The 7,500-nt window shown below is 56.3% G+C and overlaps 2 non-coding genes and 1 pseudogene across 2 annotated transcripts; all 3 read right to left on the reverse strand.

Moving 5' to 3' along the window:
- Positions 1 to 1,181, reverse strand: part of LOC124744469 — a 4,222-nt pseudogene extending 3,041 nt beyond the window's left edge.
- A 189-nt stretch (positions 1,182 to 1,370) lies between these two features.
- LOC124744479 lies at positions 1,371 to 1,525 on the reverse strand. The gene has a single exon (XR_007010779.1). It is a non-coding gene; the product is annotated as a 5.8S ribosomal RNA (ribosomal RNA).
- Positions 1,526 to 1,876: 351 nt separating this feature from the next.
- LOC124744463 lies at positions 1,877 to 3,786 on the reverse strand. Its single transcript, XR_007010775.1, has one exon. It is a non-coding gene; the product is annotated as a small subunit ribosomal RNA (ribosomal RNA).
- Positions 3,787 to 7,500: the final 3,714 nt, after the last annotated feature.

Genomic DNA, 7,500 nt, shown 5'->3' on the forward strand with positions numbered 1-7,500 from the left:
GGTTTCCCCTGACTTCGTCCTGGCCAGGCATAGTTCACCATCTTTCGGGTCCCAACGTGTACGCTCTAGGTGCGCCTCACCTCGCAATGAGGACGAGACGCCCCGGGAGTGCGGAGGCCGCCGCCCCGTGAAGGGCGGGGAAGCCCCATCCTCCCTCGGCCCGCGCAAGGCGAGACCTTCACTTTCATTACGCCTTTAGGTTTCGTACAGCCCAATGACTCGCGCACATGTTAGACTCCTTGGTCCGTGTTTCAAGACGGGTCGTGAAATTGTCCAAAGCTGAAGCGCCGCTGACGGGAGCGATTATTCCGCCCGAGAGCATCCCGAGCCAACAGCGGCGCGGGTCCGGGGCCGGGCCAGGTAGGTCCGTCATCCGGGAAGAACCGCGCGCGCTTGCCGGGAGCCCGAGCGCCCAAAGGGGCGAATCGACTCCTCCAGATATACCGCCGGGCAGCCAGCCAGGACACCGGGGCTCTGCCCAACAGACGCGAACCGAGGCCCGCGGAAGGACAGGCTGCGCACCCGGGCCGTAGGCCGGCACCCAGCGGGTCGCGACGTCCTACTAGGGGAGAAGTGCGGCCCACCGCACACCGGAACGGCCCCACCCCGCGGCGAGTGGAAAGGCAACCGGACACGACCCCGCCGCGGATTGCTCCGCGCGGGCGGCCGGCCCCATCTGCCGAGGGCGGAGGCCAGTGGCCGGATGGGCGTGAATCTCACCCGTTCGACCTTTCGGACTTCTCACGTTTACCCCAGAACGGTTTCACGTACTTTTGAACTCTCTCTTCAAAGTTCTTTTCAACTTTCCCTCACGGTACTTGTTCGCTATCGGTCTCGTGGTCATATTTAGTCTCAGATGGAGTTTACCACCCACTTGGAGCTGCACTCTCAAGCAACCCGACTCGAAGGAGAGGTCCCGCCGACGCTCGCACCGGCCGCTACGGGCCTGGCACCCTCTACGGGCCGTGGCCTCATTCAAGTTGGACTTGGGCTCGGCGCGAGGCGTCGGGGTAGTGGACCCTCCCAAACACCACATGCCACGACAGGCGGCAGCCTGCGGGGTTCGGTGCTGGACTCTTCCCTGTTCGCTCGCCGCTACTGGGGGAATCCTTGTTAGTTTCTTTTCCTCCGCTTAGTAATATGCTTAAATTCAGCGGGTAGTCTCGCCTGCTCTGAGGTCGTTGTACGAGGTGTCGCACGCCACACCGCCAGCCGGCTGTGCACGCTACCGAGAAAGTACCGGTATGCGAACCGCCAGGCGACGGGGCGCGCATCGCACGTTTGAGGAGACGCGGCCGGCCCCACAGGCGGCCGCGACACTCCCAGGTCTGCGAAGCGGGGCAAACGCCGCGCGCTTCAGTATACGTAGCCGACCCTCAGCCAGACGTGGCCCGGGAACGGAATCCATGGACCGCAATGTGCGTTCGAAACGTCGATGTTCATGTGTCCTGCAGTTCACATGTCGACGCGCAATTTGCTGCGTTCTTCATCGACCCACGAGCCGAGTGATCCACCGTCCTGGGTGATCTTTTCTCAGTTTCCGCCGTCTCTTTCGAGACGGTCGCATAGGCGGGAGTGAGGCGTGTGGCGGCCCCTGTTCCAGCGTTCTGTGTCCAACGGCCTCACGGCCGACGGGCGTCGTACGGCTCCACACCGGAGCGGACAGGCACTCGGGCGAAAGTCATTCAAAACCGGCGCCAGGCGCCAGGTGCCGCAGGCCAGCCGCTCCAGCGCTTCAGCGCTCGTACCACACAACATTGCCGCTAGTTTTGAGAGGCACGCGTGGTTCCGCACGCGGCGCACGGCTACGGCGAGCCGTACAGGTAGCGTGTTGCGCGACACGACACGCACATCGAAAGACATGCAGTCTAGTCGGTAATGATCCTTCCGCAGGTTCACCTACGGAAACCTTGTTACGACTTTTACTTCCTCTAAATGATCAAGTTTGGTCATCTTTCCGGTAGCATCGGCAACGACAGAGTCAATGCCGCGTACCAGTCCGAAGACCTCACTAAATCATTCAATCGGTAGTAGCGACGGGCGGTGTGTACAAAGGGCAGGGACGTAATCAACGCGAGCTTATGACTCGCGCTTACTGGGAATTCCTCGTTCATGGGGAACAATTGCAAGCCCCAATCCCTAGCACGAAGGAGGTTCAGCGGGTTACCCCGACCTTTCGGCCTAGGAAGACACGCTGATTCCTTCAGTGTAGCGCGCGTGCGGCCCAGAACATCTAATGGGCATCACAGACCTGTTATTGCTCAATCTCGTGCGGCTAGAAGCCGCCTGTCCCTCTAAGAAGAAAAGTAATCGCTGACAGCACGAAGGATGTCACGCGACTAGTTAGCAGGCTAGAGTCTCGTTCGTTATCGGAATTAACCAGACAAATCGCTCCACCAACTAAGAACGGCCATGCACCACCACCCACCGAATCAAGAAAGAGCTATCAATCTGTCAATCCTTCCGGTGTCCGGGCCTGGTGAGGTTTCCCGTGTTGAGTCAAATTAAGCCGCAGGCTCCACTCCTGGTGGTGCCCTTCCGTCAATTCCTTTAAGTTTCAGCTTTGCAACCATACTTCCCCCGGAACCCAAAAGCTTTGGTTTCCCGGAGGCTGCCCGCCGAGTCATCGGAGGAACTGCGGCGGATCGCTGGCTGGCATCGTTTATGGTTAGAACTAGGGCGGTATCTGATCGCCTTCGAACCTCTAACTTTCGTTCTTGATTAATGAAAACATACTTGGCAAATGCTTTCGCTTCTGTTCGTCTTGCGACGATCCAAGAATTTCACCTCTAACGTCGCAATACGAATGCCCCCGCCTGTCCCTATTAATCATTACCTCGGGTTCCGAAAACCAACAAAATAGAACCGAGGTCCTATTCCATTATTCCATGCACACAGTATTCAGGCGGGCTTGCCTGCTTTAAGCACTCTAATTTGTTCAAAGTAAACGTGCCGGCCCACCGAGACACTCAATAAAGAGCACCCTGGTAGGATTTCAACGGGGTCCGCCTCGGGACGCACGAGCACGCACGAGGCGGTCGCACGCCTTCAGCTCGCCCCACCGGCAGGACGTCCCACGATACATGCCAGTTAAACACCGACGGGCGGTGAACCAACAGCGTGGGACACAAATCCAACTACGAGCTTTTTAACCGCAACAACTTTAATATACGCTATTGGAGCTGGAATTACCGCGGCTGCTGGCACCAGACTTGCCCTCCAATAGATACTCGTTAAAGGATTTAAAGTGTACTCATTCCGATTACGGGGCCTCGGATGAGTCCCGTATCGTTATTTTTCGTCACTACCTCCCCGTGCCGGGAGTGGGTAATTTGCGCGCCTGCTGCCTTCCTTGGATGTGGTAGCCGTTTCTCAGGCTCCCTCTCCGGAATCGAACCCTGATTCCCCGTTACCCGTTACAACCATGGTAGGCGCAGAACCTACCATCGACAGTTGATAAGGCAGACATTTGAAAGATGCGTCGCCGGTACGAGGACCGTGCGATCAGCCCAAAGTTATTCAGAGTCACCAAGGCAAACGGACCGGACGAGCCGACCGATTGGTTTTGATCTAATAAAAGCGTCCCTTCCATCTCTGGTCGGGACTCTGTTTGCATGTATTAGCTCTAGAATTACCACAGTTATCCAAGTAACGTGGGTACGATCTAAGGAACCATAACTGATTTAATGAGCCATTCGCGGTTTCACCTTAATGCGGCTTGTACTGAGACATGCATGGCTTAATCTTTGAGACAAGCATATGACTACTGGCAGGATCAACCAGGGAGCTGCGTCAACTAGAGCTGAGCAGCCGGCCGCCCGGGAGTGTGTCCCGGGGGCCCGCGCGAACACGCAAGCGTCCGCTCAATCATTCTGCAAACAGGAGGAGGCTGAGCTCCCCTGCACAATACACCTCGAAACCCTCTCAGGTCCCGGCGGCGCGCAGCGCCGTCCCAAGTACTTGGTCGGGTTCGAGAGAGGCGCAATCGCCCGGAGTTAGGCGAGTAGACGCTTTCGGTGCGACCACCCGTGCTCCCAACTGAGCTTGCCGCTGCCGACAGAGGCCCGGGAGCGTGCTGTCGTGGCATTGCCGGCGGGAGACAACACGCGCCACCTACGGTGACCGGCAGCTCCAACGCCAGCGCCACAGAAGGACAAAAGCCCCACTTGGGTGCCGAAGCGAACTCTCCCAGCACAGCGCACGCGCCAACACATCCGCACAGCTGCGATACAAACCACCAGCGAGAACCGCTGGGGCGACCGAGCAGCAGACGGCGTCGCGGCGCCGAGCGCCGGGCGGCGGCGCATCCTCAACGCACACAGTCCTCAATCGGACCAGCACACTGAAGATGTCCACCGCGCTTCGCACCGGGCCCGCGAGGACCTACTTTGGCCGCACGGCGCCGCGCGCAGGGTGCGCCGGCGCGCAGCTGCGACGCCTGCCGCGTCCGTCGGCCGGCGCGCCTGCCACTGGCCGCCCCCACCAGCCGGCTGTAGCGCGTGCGCCCACGCACCGCGCGGCCAGCACGCCGGGAGGCGCCCCCTCACCGGCCGGGGACGGTCCCACCCAGCCACCGCCGCGTATCGCTTCACACCCAGATGCCGTTCAGTTTCGTCGGCATGGTGGGTATCGCTGGAACAACCGGTTAGTACCTCAACCTATCGTCGCCATCACCGATTCACCCCTAGCGAGAACAACCGCACCACAACAGGTTACCATTTGTTCATTTGCGTAACTTCACCAGAAAACGCAGGCGTCCATCGCCATTTGCAACTTCAACGATTATTGCATGCCTGTGTCAGGTGTCACGCCACACTACGTCTGCCCACATACACGCAACAAAATGTGCACGCCTAGACAATACGTGGAAGGTGGCCCCCGTACGTATGCGATGTCCATTGCTCGAACGACTGTCAACCGGCCTCTGTAGCATGTCGCAGATATGGAACGCGGTGCACCATGCCATCACGGTGTGTGAGGAGAGACGACTAGGTCCGAATACATCAACAGACAGCTCATGCTGATCGCCATCCACGGCGTCCGTTCCTCCCACACGTCTCTATGGCGTACCACACTGCAATCCAGCTCTCATAGGGAGACGACACGTAGCTGCGTGCACAATATTTGCACTGTATGGTCCGCCGTTTTTGGGCGCAGTCGTTGTGCGGTCACACATGTGCCACGATGTATCATTCAGTACATAAGGACGAATGTGCAGTACAGATTGTGGTTCACGCGTACGACATCAGCGGACAGTTGACACAGGCCGCACCACAACGTAGCCTGAGTACGTCGCATGCGAAGGGCATTGAACATGCAAACTTCTCACCAACCAGCTTGCGAAGGCAGGGGGCAAGGTGGGGACGTGGGGAGGGGCGGCATGTACGTCCTGCTGCCATCCACATTACAGTGTACAGCAGGAGCATGTGGAAAGTGAGCAAGACTTGCAAGGTGTTTAACATGAAGCGATACACAGGGGTGCGGGCAGTGCGAGTAGCGAACTATATTGCGAGGGTTGCGGGTGGGCAACACTACAGTAATTGAACGAGTCGTATAACAATTACAGAGCAGGTTTAGGCGACAACGTGGGTTACGTTAAGGCGACAACATGGGTTAGGTTAAGGCACAACATGGGTTAGGTTAAGGCACAACATGGGTTAGGTTAAGGCACAACATGGGTTAGGTTAAGGCACAACATGGGTTAGGTTAAGGCACAACATGGGTTAGGTTAAGGCACAACATGGGTTAGGTTAAGGCACAACATGGGTTAGGTTAAGGCACAACATGGGTTAGGTTGAGGCACAACATGGGTTAGGTTAAGGCACAACATGGGTTAGGTTGAGGCACAACATGGGTTAGGTTGAGGCACAACATGGGTTAGGTTGAGGCACAACATGGGTTAGGTTAAGGTACAACATGGGTTAGGTTAAGGTACAACATGGGTTAGGTTAAGGTACAACATGGGTTAGGTTAAGGTACAACATGGGTTAGGTTAAGGTACAACATGGGTTAGGTTAAGGTACAACATAGGTTAGGTTAAGGTACAACATAGGTTAGGTTAAGGTACAACATAGGTTAGGTTAAGGTACAACATAGGTTAGGTTAAGGTACAACATAGGTTAGGTTAAGGTACAACATAGGTTAGGTTAAGGTACAACATAGGTTAGGTTAAGGTACAACATAGGTTAGGTTAGGTTAGGTTAGGTTACACGTTGTTGTACGGAAAGGTGTAGGGGGGGGGGGGGGCGGGGGCGGCAGGTTCGTTGATAGTGATTATAGTAAGTGAATGCTTGTGACATGATCAGATTTGTCACGTCAGGATGCACCTTTGGCTTATTAGAGGCGGCGCTCCAATTCTATGCTTGTGTGAGACCTGTGTCTTTGACTCATGTCATTGTTTGTGCGCTGTGACAGGAGGTACTATTGTGATGTTGGGTGCACCGTTGTATAGGACATGTGTGGGTGTTGGTGCCTGGTCTGCGCAATGGTGGATGTCGAAAGGCTGGGATATTGTATTTTCCGCACGGACCTCCTGGTCTGGTTGTGATAGTGTGGATTGTGTAATGTGGCGGAGAAGATGCACTGGATGTTGTTCCATGCTGGTGCTTACATATTGTATGTGCGCCTGTTAGAAGCAGAGAGTGGTGTGCGTGATCAGAGTGTCTGGCTGACGTGTGGTTCCCATTTTGGGCAGACTCTTTCAGCATGTATACGGACAGTTGTGTATATTTGCTGTAGTTTGATGGCTCTGCATTGATTACTAATCAGCGCCGTGTGTACGGGTAATCTGGTTCCAGTCCAAAATGTTCCATCTGTGTACATTAGTGACAAAGACTCCCCCCATGCAGTGGGGCTCGGTCTGTTATAACTCTTCCGCGTAATATATTTGCCCCACGTTTTTGCGACTGCGAGTGCGAGTGCAACGCGCATGGGGACCGACATGCTGATGGCTCGGTATCGGACGCCGTACAGTGAGCAACGCGATCGCGTCTCTCGCTCGTAAGTGGTACAGGTCGCGGCTCATGTATACGGACAGCGGGAATGTCGCATATTGGAAATAACTCTTCATGAAACGCAAGTTATAGGGGTGGATTGCACTTTACGAGTGCGGGAAACGTCCGCCGTTCATCCGCTGGAGGTGCGAGTTTGGCGGTTGGGGTGGTGCACGAACGGGTGCGGGTGGCGTCATTGCCGGTCCACGGCTTCGTGCGGCAGAGCCACTGGAGATTGGGTGCTATGGTCGACAGAGGCTGCAGCCTTTGTGGGTGGCGTCGAAAGGCGGCCACTGTGGCGCCATCGCTGTCTTAGTCGGCTTGGCGTCTCATAGATGGCGGTAGCGTCGTTGCAGGAGGTCATGTTGCGGGAGACCTACAGATGGCGGTATGTTTTGTGGTGCGGACGTAGTGTTGTCAGATGCGCATAGATGGCGGTATTGCATGTGGTGTCGCCCTATTTTCATAGATGGCGATACTGTTTTGCCGGCATGGGTGGCGTAGTTCC

This window comes from Schistocerca piceifrons, unplaced genomic scaffold (assembly GCF_021461385.2).
Source record: "Schistocerca piceifrons isolate TAMUIC-IGC-003096 unplaced genomic scaffold, iqSchPice1.1 HiC_scaffold_294, whole genome shotgun sequence".
Lineage (NCBI taxonomy): Eukaryota > Metazoa > Arthropoda > Insecta > Orthoptera > Acrididae > Schistocerca > Schistocerca piceifrons.